Here is a 14,945-nt window from a genome sequence, read left to right on the forward strand (position 1 = left end):
CTTACCTTTTCTTTCTCTCTTCTTCTTAAGATGCTACTTCTCTTCCACTGGTCCGGTCTGTCTAGCAAATGGTTATATGACTAAAACAAGAGAGCCAGGGACTCTGGAGTCCCTTTGCATAGTCTGGAATTGAAGCTCTGCTACTTACTGTGACATTGGGCATCTTAATGCACTGCTCTGACCCTCATTTCTTTATTTATAATTTATACATAATAGAAATATGTACTTCACAAGGCTGCTGAGAACACTCAATGGTGTCATGCATATAAGAATTTACTGCAGTGACTGGTGTAGTGTAAATGTTCAATAAATGTTTGTATTCTGTAAAATGAGATCAATACTTTCCTCAAAGATATGCACAAGCTTAAGGAAGCTGTGACAGTACCATAAACTATTATTACATATCAGTGTTTTCTATGTATGTTTTTATGTGTATGTGCATGAGTGTGTATGTGTGAGTACACCTACAAGGTGGGGGAAAAGTAGGTTTATAGTTGTGGGTATGCAAAACACAAGAGTTTATTCTTGTATTATTATTTATTATTGTGTTATTTTCCATACAAACAACTATAAACATATTTTTGCCCACCCCTGAAGATAAGATGCTCTTTCCTAAAACAAAATGATGTAAAAACAAATGGAATGTGCATTTTTGGCTGTGGCTAACTCCTGGCACATGGGTAGATTATTATCTTTTCAGCATAGCCCATATCAAGTATCAATATATCGTTACTTGGATGTACTTCCCATTATCAGTGCTTTTTGTTTTAGTTCCTAGAAACTTGCCAACCAGCGTCAAAACAAAAATCAAATCCATATGTATTTACTGAATGCTTACCCTATGTAAGATACAACTGCTATAAAGCCTAGGAAATATTTTTAGCTCCATGCCTTATCAGTTGACTGATACAAATGTACTGACTTCTTAATGGAACATTATCATGGAATATTTTGAGTGCCATTGATGCTATTAACAGAGTTCGTATCAGGAGAAATCCATACCACTTTGCTCCATCTTTGAGGAAAGGAAACTACAACAGAGATGAACATTACATTACATTTCATTTCATTGTTCACAGTGTGTTACTGCATCATCTGATGAAATAAAGTTCCTTCTGACTGCTCCAGTGGATGAGAACACGCAGTTCATCTGCTAATATGAAGACTAACCCCCCTGATCCCTTCACTGAAAACTATACAGTACATGACTGTATTTTCCTATTAATAAACATTGGCAACCGGTGGCTTTTCATTTTATTATTTTTCATGGTTATATTGGCTGCCCTACCCTGGCAATGTACAATGCACAAGGGCTGGATATTAGGCCAGTAAGCAGGTCTGGTGACCTCTGCAAATTTCCCCATTAGCCAGCAAGTTCTGTGCAGTGCAATAGAAATATAATGCAAGCCACTTGTGGATTTAAATTTTTCTAATAACCACATTTTAAAGTAAAGTACTTAAAAAAGTAAAAAGAAAGCATTATGCTAAGCAAAATAAGCCAGGCAGTGAAAGACAAATACCATATGATCTCACCTTTAACAGGAATCTAATCAACAAAACAAACAAGCAAAATATAACCAAAGACACTGAAATTGAGAACAGATTGACAGTGACCAGAGGGGAGAGGGGAGGGAATTTCAGGGGAAGGGTTTGCAGGAACTACTATAAAGGACACATGGACAATAACAAGGGGTGGGGTGGAGACAAAATGGGGGAGGGGAGGGCTGGGGGGTGGGCTGGGATGGGGTAAAGGGCAGAAAACTGTACTTGAACAACAATTAAATTTTTTAAATGGAAAAGATAAAAATAAAAAAGTAAAAGGAATAGGTGAGATTGACTAAATATACCTTTAACCTAATATACCCAAAATAACATCATTTCAAAGTAATCAATACACAAATCTTGGGGGCAGTTTACATGCTTTCTTATTTTGTCTTTGAAATCCAGTGGATATTTTATATTTACAGTAAATCTTAACTTGGACTTAGCTGCATTACAATTGTTAATAGCCACAAGTAGCTGGTAGCTACCAAGTTAGACAGTGCAGCTCTATGCTATTGTTAGATCAGTTGGTAGGGTAAAAACAATAAAAATTTAGCACTTTCTATGGCAATATTATACATGTTATAGATTACTTTGTAATTTAAATAAAAGAGATGAATTGAAATGACTAAAATGGATCAATTTAAATTAGAAAAATCAAATATACTAAACTTTTTTCAAATGACTTGTTTAATTCCAGGTGATACAGAATTCAGGAAAGAACGAAGACTGAAGAACGCACTCTGGCAGGATTCTGGGCTGAGTTCACTCTGACTTCACGGCTAACTGAGGTTAAAATGGTTGAGCTAAAGAGATGAGCCATGGCAGGATTATTGTAACTTTTTGGAAAAGTTTATTCTTAAATGTATAAATGGCTCCAAGACAACACTTCATTCTAGGTATAGATGGAAGCAGACATTATGACCGGGAATCCAGAAGCTAAAACACAGATGGAATTAAGGATCACCATTGGCCCAAGCACAGCCAGCAGCTCACTTCTTGCCAGACATCTTAACTCCGCTGGTGGTCAGGGGGGCCCTTCCTAAAGCCTTTGCTTTTAGCCTCTCAGGTTTCTTCTCCTTTTTTTGCCCCTGCTTGAATGCCTTATCTCATCCATCTCCTTGGTCTGCTTCTTGGGCTGTGTCAGGGCTTCTTGCCACCTTTGCAGCTGGACATGGCGCCTGCTGCCCCTTCCACTGATCCTGCCACAAGCTGATGAACTGGTTTTACTTTTATATTACCAAACATACAGGAGTGAGCAAAATAGGTTTACAGTTATGAGTAACATTCTGGTTTTTTAAGATTTTATTTATTTATTTTTAGAGAGAGAGGAAGGGAGGGAGAAGGAGATGGAGAAAAACATTGATGGGCAAGAGAAACATCGGTCAGTTGCCTCCTGCACACCTCCAACCAGGGCCCTGGCCTGCAACCCAGGCATCTACTCTGGCTGGGAATCAGTTGCGACCCTTCGCTTTGTGGGATGAGGTCCAACCAATTGAACCACACCAGTCAGGGTTGTGAGTGGCATTCTTTTGAATTAGTAAAGTTATTGTAAAAATCATAACCCAGATGTCTTTTTCCATACATCCAACTGTAAACCTACTTTTGACCACCCCCGTACATAAAAACAGGCAAAAGAAAAAGATACCATACCATAAAAGGCAAGTAATTTATCAAGATATGAGTACATATTTAATATTCTACCTTTAAATCTGAACATAAAATATTATTTGAAAAAAACTCTTTATAAATGAAAGAAGGACATAGGTCATTGAATATATGTACAGGGAGAAAGCCCAGGGTATCCTCACACAGTTGAGGCCATTACTCTACCAGAATTCATGAGAGAAGTCTGCCGTGCATTTTAAAATTTTATTTTACAATTATAATATTTATATATTATACATATAATATTTATATCAACATGAATATTATACTTTATTATATTATTATTAATCCATGATGAATATGATTATATTATGATATTTATTGTATCTATATAAATATCGATAATATTTATAAGTATCAATAATATTTATATAAGTTTCAGGTATGCAGAATACTTGTTAGACAATCATATATTGAATAATTTATAAAGCGATCACTCCAACATTCTAGTTCCCACCTACCACCATATATAGCTGTTATAATATTATTGACTATATTTCCTATGCTGTATTTTTTAAGATTTTATTTATTTGGTTTTAGAGAGATGGGAAGGGAGGGAGAAAGAGAGGGAGAGAAACATCAATGTGTGAGAGATACTTTGACTGGGTTGCCTCTCACATGCCCCCACCCAGGGACCTGGCCTGCAACCCAGACATGTGCCCTGACCAAGAATCAAACCAGTGACTTTTTGATTCACAGGCCAGTATTCAATCCACTGAGCCACAACAGCCAGGTCCCTATGCTGTATTTTATAACTCTGTGACTATTTTATACCTACCAATTTGTACTTCTTAATCCCTTCACCTTTTTTACCCATCTCCCAAACCCCCTTCCATCTGGCAAACTCTCAGTTTGTTCTCTATATATGAGTCTATGTCTGTTTTGTTTTTTCACTTATTTTGTTCTTTAGATTCCATATATAAGTGAGTTCATATGGTATTTGTCTCTGACATTTCTTTTTTAAAAATACTTTACTTATTTATTTTTAGAGAGAGGATAAGGGAGGGAGAAAGAGGGAGAGAGACACAATCAGTTGCCTCTCACATGCCCCAAACCAGGAACTTGGCCTGCAACCTAGACCATGATGACTGTTACTTCTTCCTATCTATCCAACCCAGATGACTGTTTGGATAGCTTCCATATCTTAGCCATTTTAAATAATGCTACAGAGAACATAAGGGCGCATATATCATTTTGAATTGATGTTTTGGATTTTTTTCAGATGTATATCCAGAACTAGAACTGCTGGGTCATAAAGTAATTTTATTTTTAATTTTTTGAGGAACCTCCATACTGTTTTCTATAGTAGCTGCATCAAATGTAACTTACCAACAGAGCATGAGGCTTCACTTTTCTCTACATCCTCACCAACACCTGTTGTTTGTTGACTTATTGATCATACCCATTCTGATAGGTGTGAGATGATATCTCATTGTAGTTTTAATTTGCATTTCTCTCATTCTTATTAGTCATGTTGAGCATCTTTTCATATGCCTATTGGCCATCTGTATGTCCTCTTTAGAGAGCTGTCTATTCAGGCCCCCTGCCCATTTTTTAATTGGATTCTCTGTTTATTTGGTGTTGAGTCATATGAGTTCTTTATAAATTTTGTATATTAACTGTTTATTGGATATCATTGGTGATATCTTCTCCCATTCAGTACATTGCCTTTTCATTTTGTTGATGCTTTCCTTCACTGTGCAAAAACTTCTTAGTTTGATGTGGTCCTATTTATTTTTTCATTTCTTTCCTTTGACTGAGGAGATATGTCAGAAAAAAATATTCCTAAGAGAAATGTCAGAGAATTTACTGCTTCTCTTTTCTTCTAGGAGCTTTATGGTTTGGGTTCTTACATTTAGATCTTTAACCCATTTTGAGTTCATTCTTGTATATGGTGTAAGAATGTGACCTTTCATTTTTCGTACATATCTGTCCAACTTTCCCAACACCATTTATTGAATAGACTGTATTTACCTCAATACATGTTTTTGCCTCCTTTGTCATATATTAACTGACCATATACACATGGGTTTATTTCTGGGGTCTCTGTTTTGTTCCATGGATTTCTATGTCTCTGTTTTTATGCTAGTAACATGCTAGTTTGATTCCTATAGCCTTGTAATATAGTTTGATACCAGGTAGTATAATACCTCCAACTTTTCTTTTTAAATCTAGATTGCTGTGGCTACTCAGAGTCTTTTGTAGTTTCATATAAATTTTAGGATTATTTGTTCTAGTTCTGTGAAAAATGCCATTGGGATTTCGATATGAACTATACTGAATCTAACTATAGATTCCTTTGAGAAGTATGGACATTTAAAAAGATCTTACTTCTTCCTATCTATAGGTACACGATATAAGCTTCCATTTTTTTGTATCTTCTCAATTGGTTTTTTCAATGACTTAAAATTTTCCAAGTTCAGGATATTTACCTCTTGGTTAAGTTTATTCCTAGGTATACTTTGTGCAATTGTAAATAAGATTGTTGTCTTCATTCCTCTTTTTGATAGTTCATTATTGGTATATAAAAATGTGGCCAATATCTGAATATTAGTTTTGTGTCCTGCTGGTTTTCTGAATTCGTTTATCAGTTCTAGTAGTTTTTCCATAAGATCTTTAGGGTTCTCTCTATATAGTATCATGTCACCTAAAAATAATGACATTTTTCCTCTTCCTTTCCAATACTGAAGTCTTTTACTTCTTCATTTTTGTTTTTATTTTTTGGGTGTTTTTTTTTTTCTGTCTGATTGTTGAGGCTAGGGCTTCCAGTACTATGTTGAGTAAGAGTGGTAAAAATGGACATCCCTGTCTTGATCCTGATCTTAAGTAAAATGGTTTTAGTTTTTCTCCACTGAGTATGGTATTATCAGCAGGTTTGTCATAAATAGCCTTTACTATGTTATGGTATGTTCTCTCTATTCCCACTTTGGGCTCTGAGAGTTTTTATCATAAATGGATGCTAGATTTTGTCAAATGCCTTTTTCCTGCATCCATTGATAGGCTCATATGATTTTTATCCTTCCTTTTACTTGTGTTGGATCACATTAATTGATTTGTTGATATTGCACCTTCCTTGCATCCCAGAAATAAATGCCATTTGATCTTTTTAATGTATTTTTTTAATTCAGTGTCCTAATGTTTTGTTGAGGATTTCTGCATCCATGTTCATTAGGATTTGGGCCTATGATTTTTTTTCTTTGTAGTGTTTTTGCTTTAGGAGTCAAAATAATGGTGGCCTCATTAAATGAACTTGGGAGCACTTCTTCCTCCTAACTATTTCTGGAATAGTTTGACAATGATAGCTGTTAGTTGTCCTTTGAATGTTTAGGAAAACTCACCTCTGAAGCCATCCAGTCAAGGACTTTTGTTTGTTAGGAGTATTTTGGTTACTGATTTGGTTTTGTTGGTAGTAATTAGTCTATTCTCGTCTTCTGTTTGTTTTTCATTAAGTTTTGGAAGACTGTATGTGGTTAGGAATTTATCCATTTCTTCCAGACTGAGTAATTTGCTGGTATATCATACTTTGTAGTATTTCCTTATAATCCTTTGTATTTCTGTGGCATCAGTTGTCACTGCTCCCATTCATTTCTTATTTTATTTGGATCCTCTCTCTTTTTTTCTCTATGAGTCTGGTTAAACATTTATTAATCTTGTTTATCTTTTCATAAAACCAGCTCATGTTTTCATTGATCTTTTGTATTTTTTGAGACTCTATTGCATTTATTTCTGCTCCAATCTTTATTATTTTTTTCTCCTTGTATGCACTTTGGGCTTTTATGTTGTTCTTTTTCAAGTTCTTTAGATATAATATTAGATTATTTATTTGATATTTTTCTTGTTTTTTGAGGTAGGCCTGTATTGCTATAAATTTCCCTATTAGAACTTCTTTTGCTGTGATCCATAGATTTGGGGTCATTGTGTTTTTATTTTTATTTGTCTTAAGGTATCTTTTGATTTCTTTCCTGATCTCCTTGTTAGCCTATTGCTTGGTAACATGTTATTTAGCCTCCAGGTGTTTGTGTGTTTTTAAATATTTTCTCTTAATTGATTTCTAATTTCATACCACTGTGGTCAGAGAAGATGTTAGATATAATTTCAGTCTTCTTAAATGTACTGAGATGTGTGGCCTAACATGCAGTCTATCTTAGAAAATGTTCCACTTGCATATGAAAAGGTGTTTATTCTGCTTTTTTGAGGTGAAATACTCTAAAAATATCAATTACAATCATCTGGACTAATGTGTCAATCAAAGCTGCTATTTCCTTGTTGATTTTCTTCCTGGAACATCTATCCACTGATGTCAGTGGAATGTCAAAGTCCCCTACTATAATTGTATTACTGTCAATCTTTTCCTTTATGGCCAACAATATTTGCTTTTTTATTAGGTGCTCCTATCTTGGGTGCATCAAGGTTTCAAAGGTTATATCCTCTTGTTTGACTGAACCCATTATCATTATGTAATGTCCTTCTTTGTCTCTTATTATAGCCTTTGTTTTAAAGGTTATTTTGTCTGATATAAGTATTGGGACCCCAGCTTTTTTTCATTTCTATTTGCATGAAATATCTTTTTCCATCTATTTACTTTCATCTGTGTGGGTTTTTTTTTTATCTAAAGTGGGTCTCCTATAAACAGCAAATTAGAGGACAAGATAACAGTATCCATACAAAGAGAAAATGAAAAAGAAAAGAGACTTAAGAGAAATGAGGAAAATCTAAGGAACATTTGGAACAATACCAAGCATAATAACATCACATCATAGGACTACAAGAAGGAAATGTGTGTGAGAGAGGGATAGAGAACCTATTTGAACAGATAATGGCAGAGAACTTTCCTAACCTGGTGAAGGAAAAGGTTACACAAGTTCAGGAAGCACGGAGAATCCCAATCAAGATGAACCTAAAGAGACCCATACCAAGACACATTATAATTAAAATGGCAAAGTTTAAAGACAAAGAGAGCCCTGGCTGGTGTAGCTCAGTGGATTGAGCTCGGGCTGTAAACCAAAGCATTGCAGGTTTGATTCCCAGTCAGGGTACATGCCTGGGTTGCAGGCCAGGTCCCCAGTGGGGGGCCACATAAGAGGCAACCACACATTGATGTTTCTCTCTCTCTCTCTCTTTCTCCCTCCCTTATGGTCTCTAAAAATAAATAAATAAAATATTTTTAAAAAAAGACTAAGAGAGAACTTCAAAGGCAGCAAGAGAGAGAAAGTCAGTTATATACAAGGGAGTCCCTATAAGAATCTCAGCTTATTTCTCAATAGAAACACTACAGGCCAGAAGAGAATGATAAGAAATAGTCAGAGTGATGAAAGCTAAGAACATGCAGCCTAGATTGCTCTTCCCAGCTAGGCTCTCATTTAAAATTGAAGGACAAATAAAGAGCCTCCCAGAAAAAGAAAGGTTAAAGGAGCTCACTGCCACCAAACAAGCACTGCAAGAAATGTTAAAGGATGTTCTTTAAGAAGAGGAAGAAATAGGGAGAGAGAAAAAGACAGGTACAATAAAAAATGTCAATAAATAATTACCTATCTGTAATAACCTGAAATGTAAATGGATTAAATGCTCCAACAAAATATAAAGAGTAGCTGAATGGATAAGAAAACATGGCCCATATATATGCTATCTACAAGAGAACCACCTAAGAACAAAAGATTTCCACAGGTTGTGAGTAAACAGATGGAAAAAAATACTCCATGCAAATAGAAATGAAAAAAATCTCAGGAAGCAATACTTGTATCTGACAAAATAGACTTCAAAACAAAGTCCATAAAAAGAGACAAAGAGGGTCACTACATAATACTACAGGAATCAATCTGACAAGAGGACATAACCCTTGTAAACATACATGCACCCAATACAGGAGCAACTAAATATAAAAAAAAAATCTTGGTGGACTTTAAGGAAGATTTTAACAACAACACTGTCATAATAAAGAATTTTATCACCCCTCTATCAACAAAAGACAGATCTTCCAGAAAAAAATCAACAAGGATATACTAACATTAAATGACACACTAGATCAAGTGTATTTAATTGATATTTATAGGACATTTCACAAAGCAGAGTATACACTCCTCTCAAGTGCACACAGGTCATTCTCAAAGATAGACCACATGTAAGGTCACAAACCAAGCCTTAACAAATTCAACTAAATCTAATTCATAGCAAGTATTTCCTCAGATCACAATGGCATGAAATTGGAAATCAATCTAAGTAAAAAGACTCAAAAACATTCAAATAATTAGAGGCTAAATAGAATGTTATTAAATAACAAATGAATAATCAATGAAATCAAGGGGGGGACAAAAATTACTGGAAATGAATGAAAATGAACATACAACAACCCAAAATCTATGGGACACAGCAAAAGCAATCCTGAAAGTTCACAGACTATAGGCCTCCCTCAAGAAGCAAGAAAAATCTCAAATATACAACCTAACACTGCACTTAAAAGAACTAGAAAAACAACAACAAACAAATCCCTGAGCAAGTAGAAGGAAGGAGATAATCAAATTCAGAGCTGAAATCAACAACATAGAGACTAAAAATTAATACAGAAGATCAATGAAACCAGGAGCTGGTTCTTTGAAAAGATATATAAGACTGATGAAACTTTAACCAGATTCATCAAAAAAAGAGAGAAAGACAGGGCCCAAATAAATGAAATCAGAAATGAAAGAGGTGAAATAACAACTGAAGCCCCTGGCTGGTGTAGCTCAGTGGATTGAGCATGGGCTGCAAACCAAAGTGTCGCAGGTTCGATTCCCAGCCAGGGTACATTACCTGGGTTGCAGGCCATGGCCCCCAGCAACTGCACATTGATGTTTCTCTCCCTCTCTATCTCCCTCCCTTCCCTCTCTAAAAAAATAAATAAATAAAATCTTAAAAAAAGAGAAATAACAACTGATATCAGAGAATTATAAGGGATTGTGAGAAATTCTACAAGCAATTATATGCCAAGAAGTTGGTAAACCTGAGTGAAATGGGTAAATTTCTAGAAACATACAATCCCCCAAAACTGAATCAGGAAGAAGCAGAAAACCTGAATAGACCAATAATAACAAATGAAATTGAAGCAGTAATCCAAAACTCCTAGCACACAAAAGTTCCTGGCCAGATAGCTTCACAGGAGAATTTTGCCAATCATTCAAAGAAGAACTAACACTGATCCTTCTCAAACTATTCAAAAAAAATTCAAGAGGAGGGAAAATTTCTATGTTCTTTTTATGAGGCCAGTATTATCTTAAGCCCAAAACCAGGTAAATACACAGCAAAGAAATAAAATTATAAGCATCAATATTGCCAAAGAACATAGATGCTAAAATCCTCAACAAAATATTAGCAAACTGGACCCAGCAATACATCAAAATGATCATACCATGATCAAATGGGATTTATTCCAGGGATGCAAGGTTGGTAAAATGTTCATGAATCAATAAATGTGATACATCACATAAAGAAAATGAAAGACAAAAATCATATGATCCTATTGGTAGATGCATAAAAAGTATTTGATAAAATCTAGCACTTATTTATGATAATAACTCTCAGCAAAGTGGGACTAGAGTGATCATACCTCAACATATATATGCTATATATAAAAAGGCTATATCATACCTCAACATATATAGGCTATATATAAAAAGGCTATATATAAAAAGACACAGCTAATGTCATTCATAATGGGCTAAAATGAAAAGTGTTCCCCTTAAGATAAGGAACAAGACAGGGATGTCTGCTTTTGCCACTCCTATTCAACATAGTCCTGGAGGTCCTATCCACTGCAATCAGACAAGAAAAAGAAATAAATGGCATCCAAATTGGACAGGAGGAACTAAAGCTGTCATTATTTGCAGACAATGTGATATTGTACATAGAAAACCCTAAAAACTCCACCAAATATTACTAGACCTAATAAATGAATTTAGAAAGTAGCAAGATACAAAGTCAATACCCAGAAATTGACAACATTTTTACACACCAATAATGAGCTATCAGAAAGAGAAACCAAGAACAATACCTTGTGTCTTTAGATTAGAGTATGTAATCCATTTACATTGAAAGTGATTATGGATAGGTGTGCTGTCATTGCTATTTTATTATCCATATTTATGTTCCTTTTTCTCTTCCTTCATCTTAAAGAAATCCCTTTATATTTCTTGTAATACTGGTTTGGTGTCAATGAACTCTTTTAGCTTTTTCCTGTCTGGAAAACTATTTATTTCTTTTTTCCATTATAAATGATAGTATTGCTGGGTGGAGTATTCTTGGTTTTAAGTCCTTACTTTAAATATTTGTGCCAATCTCTTCTGGCCTGAAAAGTTTTGATTGAGAAATCAGCAGAATCTTATCGGAGTTCCATTGTAGGTAACTAACCATCTTCTCTTGTTGCCTTTAAGATTCTGTTTGTCTTTAATCTTTGCCATTTTAATTATGATGTGTTTAATTACAGTGACCTCTTTGGATTCATCTTGTTTGGGGCTCTCTGTGCTTCCTAAACTTGTATGTCTTTTTCCTTTGCCAGATTAGGGAAGTTCTCAGTCATTATTTCTTCTAACAGATTCTCAATCCCTTGCTCTCTCTCTCTTCTCCTTCTGGTACCCCTATAATGCAAATATTATGCTTGATGTTGTCCCAGAAATCCCTAAACTATTTTCATTTTTATTATTATTTTTTATTTTTGCTGTTTTAATTCGGTGTTTTCTACCACCTTGTCTTCCAAATCTCTGATTCAATACTCTAGTTCATGTAATCTGCTGTTAATTCCTTCTAGTATGTTCTTCATTTCAATTATTGTATTCATTTCTAACTGGTTCTTTTTTATTGTTTCTATGTCTTTTTTTTTAATGCTTACTATCCCTCTGTTGAAAAGTGTTCCCCTTAAGATGTCCTCTGTTGAAGTTCTGAGATCATTCATTCATTCTTGCCTTAAGTTCCTTTAGAATTCATATAACCAGTGTTTTTAGTCCTGTATCTGGTATATTGCTTGCCTCCATTTCATTTAGTTATTTTTCTGAAGACTTCTCCCATTTGTTCATTTGGGACATGTTTCTTTATGTTCTCATTTTGGCTGCCTCTCTGTGATTGTTTGTATGTATCAGGTAGATCTGCTACTTCTTACCTAGTTTTGGCAGGGTGGCCTTTGTAGTAGGTATCCTGTGGGGTCCAATCACACAGTCTCCCTGATACTCTGAGCTGGGTGCTCCAGGAGTGCCTCTTGGGTGAGTTGTATCCGCTTTCCTGTTGTAGTTGAACCTTGATTGCTGTTAATACATCAGTGGATGAGACTGACCCTCAGGCTGGCTGGCAGTGAGGATTCACATAATCACGGCATTTGAGCTACTGTGGTGGGGGCTAACCCCACAGAGTGGGACTCACCCAAGCAGGGTCTGGTGCCTACCAAGACCTCCCTTTGGATGTGCTGCTTATGGATCTATTAATATGGTGATCTAAAGCCAGCTACCAGGTGAATTGGTTCTGGGGCCTCTTCAGAGGGACTGTGGTACAAGTTAATGCCAGACACAGCCTGTATCTGGCCTGGGTTTAACTATTAGGAGCTACAGAGCAATCGGCTATTGGTAGCTGCCTTTGCTGGGCTTGGATGTGCATGGCAGGGGCTATCGAGGCCAGCTGCTACCAGTACTAAACCTGGGGAGGTCAGCAAAAGACCCACAGCACTCTGAGACTTGATGCTACCTGCCAGCTGCCTTTAAGACTCAGCTGCTAAAAGAGCCTCAGGCAATATACAAATTGGGTAAGGCAGAGCCTCAGGGAGTCACTATGGTGGGGCAAGTAGTGTTGACCAGATTATTACACATTCAGATTTGGATCCAGTCCTGGGCCTGAGGCCACTCAGCAAAAGCCACAAGATATACAAAGGCCGCTGCAAACTGCCTGGGGCATGTAGACCTTTGCAGTGGGGCATGTTCTCAGAAAAATGTGACATTTGAGCTAGTGGAATTCACCAGGTAATTCAGTATGAGTTTTAACTGTGGGTAGGGTGGGAGGGGTGAGGGGGAGGGCCACACTGGGAGAGCCTTGGGTGGTGTACAGGTCAAGTGGGGCATGGTGTCAGAGAGTACTCAAGGAGTCCTTAGCCCAAAGCCACAAAACTCAGTTTTTCCCTGTATGTCTCTGATGCTTCCTGAACAGCTAGCTGTTCCTCTGCCACAGCTGAAGGTGAGCGTCTATGAGTCAGAGTTTGTGAATTGGTCCTTTAAGAGGATGCCTAGGTCTCCAGCAGCCTTCAGTCTCACCTGGATGGATGGAATCCCTACTGATTTTCAAAGCCAGATGTTAAGGGGGCTCTTCTTCCTAGAACTGATATTCCAAACCGAGGAGCCTAGTGTGGGGCTCAGACCTCTCCCTCCTCAGGGAGGACCTCTGCTGCTGAGATAGTCCTCTGGATTCTCAATTGCCACACTGGGTGAAGGGCCAGCCCATTTAGTGTCTTTACCCCTCCTATCAGTTTCAACATGGCTTCTTCTTTACATCCTTAGTTATAGACTTTCTGCTCACCTAGTCTTCAGATGGTTATCCAGGTTCATCGTTCTATAATTTAGTTGTAATTTTGATTTGGTGATGGGAGGATGTGATTGCAGGATCTACCACTCACCATCTGGACCAGATCACTGTGTCCTGTGCATTTAAAATATAATGTGATGAGTGATAACACTGAGGTAGGTACTGGGAAGTAAGGAAATACAAAATTAAAGTACTAGACTGAGATTGAATACTGTGTAAGGTAGAATGAGTGAATGCCTCCTAAGAGAAGCCATATCCAAATAGAGTCTTCCAGAAATGCTTGTAGGAGTAATTTAAATGTAAAGAAGATGAGGAACATATTTCAGACCCAAAGAATAGCACCTCTTTCTAACCAAAGATAAGGAAAAAAAATACATGAGATTTTTGAAAGTGAAGAGGTGTTTTGAGCCAGTAAAGTAAAAAATTGACATAGGGTCTCACTGAATAGTTTTCAATATTTTGTTAAATATTAAGTTAATTAATATTACTGTATTTAAATCCAATGATAGAGAGATAGAAATGAAAGTGGGTATTATCAGTGAGTTCCCAACCAGGAAAACAGAAACCACTCCCAACATGTAAAAGAGAAGGAATTTAATCCAGGACACTGATTACCCAAATGTCAGAATTGCTGAGAAGCCAGAGAGGGGAAATAAGGCAACACGAAGATCAGCAACAGCAGAAGTCCCATGTACCCTCAAAACTGGAGGGACGCGACTGGTGTTTCCAGAGCCAGAAGCTGAGATCACTAGCAGAAGCTTAAGCCACGATAAGGATTTCCTCACAAAATCTGGAGACACTGGGGGAGAGCTGTCTGATGTAACCAGGATCCAAGAGAAGAACTTCCAAGAAAAGAAGAAGAATGTAAAGGAAATACTCTGACTTCAGTCCTTTCTTTCACTCTACCATTTCCCTCTACAGAGGCAAAAGCATTTGGACACTGCAGCTTGGGAAGGGCAACGTGCCAAAGTCCACCACAAAGCAGAGAGCAGAACAGAGCAGGAGTGAGGAGTGCAGGAGACAACCAACAGGTTATGGTCCAACAAATATAATTGGAAACCGTAAGTGATTTGTTTTTCAATCTCTTCAACAAAAGTGTGTTAGTGTCTAGTGTGTATTAATAACTCCATTCCTACTGGGGACATAAAGCTGAATAAGAAAGACCTCTAAATTTCCATACATAAAAGATTTCAACAGCCCCTGCGAAA

General features: G+C 36.7%; 1 pseudogene; it reads right to left on the minus strand.

Annotated features, from left to right (window-relative positions):
* Positions 1-2,534: 2,534 nt before the first annotated feature.
* On the minus strand, positions 2,535-13,760 carry LOC114498983 (annotated as a pseudogene).
* Positions 13,761-14,945: the final 1,185 nt, after the last annotated feature.

This window comes from Phyllostomus discolor, chromosome 6 (assembly GCF_004126475.2).
Source record: "Phyllostomus discolor isolate MPI-MPIP mPhyDis1 chromosome 6, mPhyDis1.pri.v3, whole genome shotgun sequence".
Taxonomy (NCBI): domain Eukaryota; kingdom Metazoa; phylum Chordata; class Mammalia; order Chiroptera; family Phyllostomidae; genus Phyllostomus; species Phyllostomus discolor.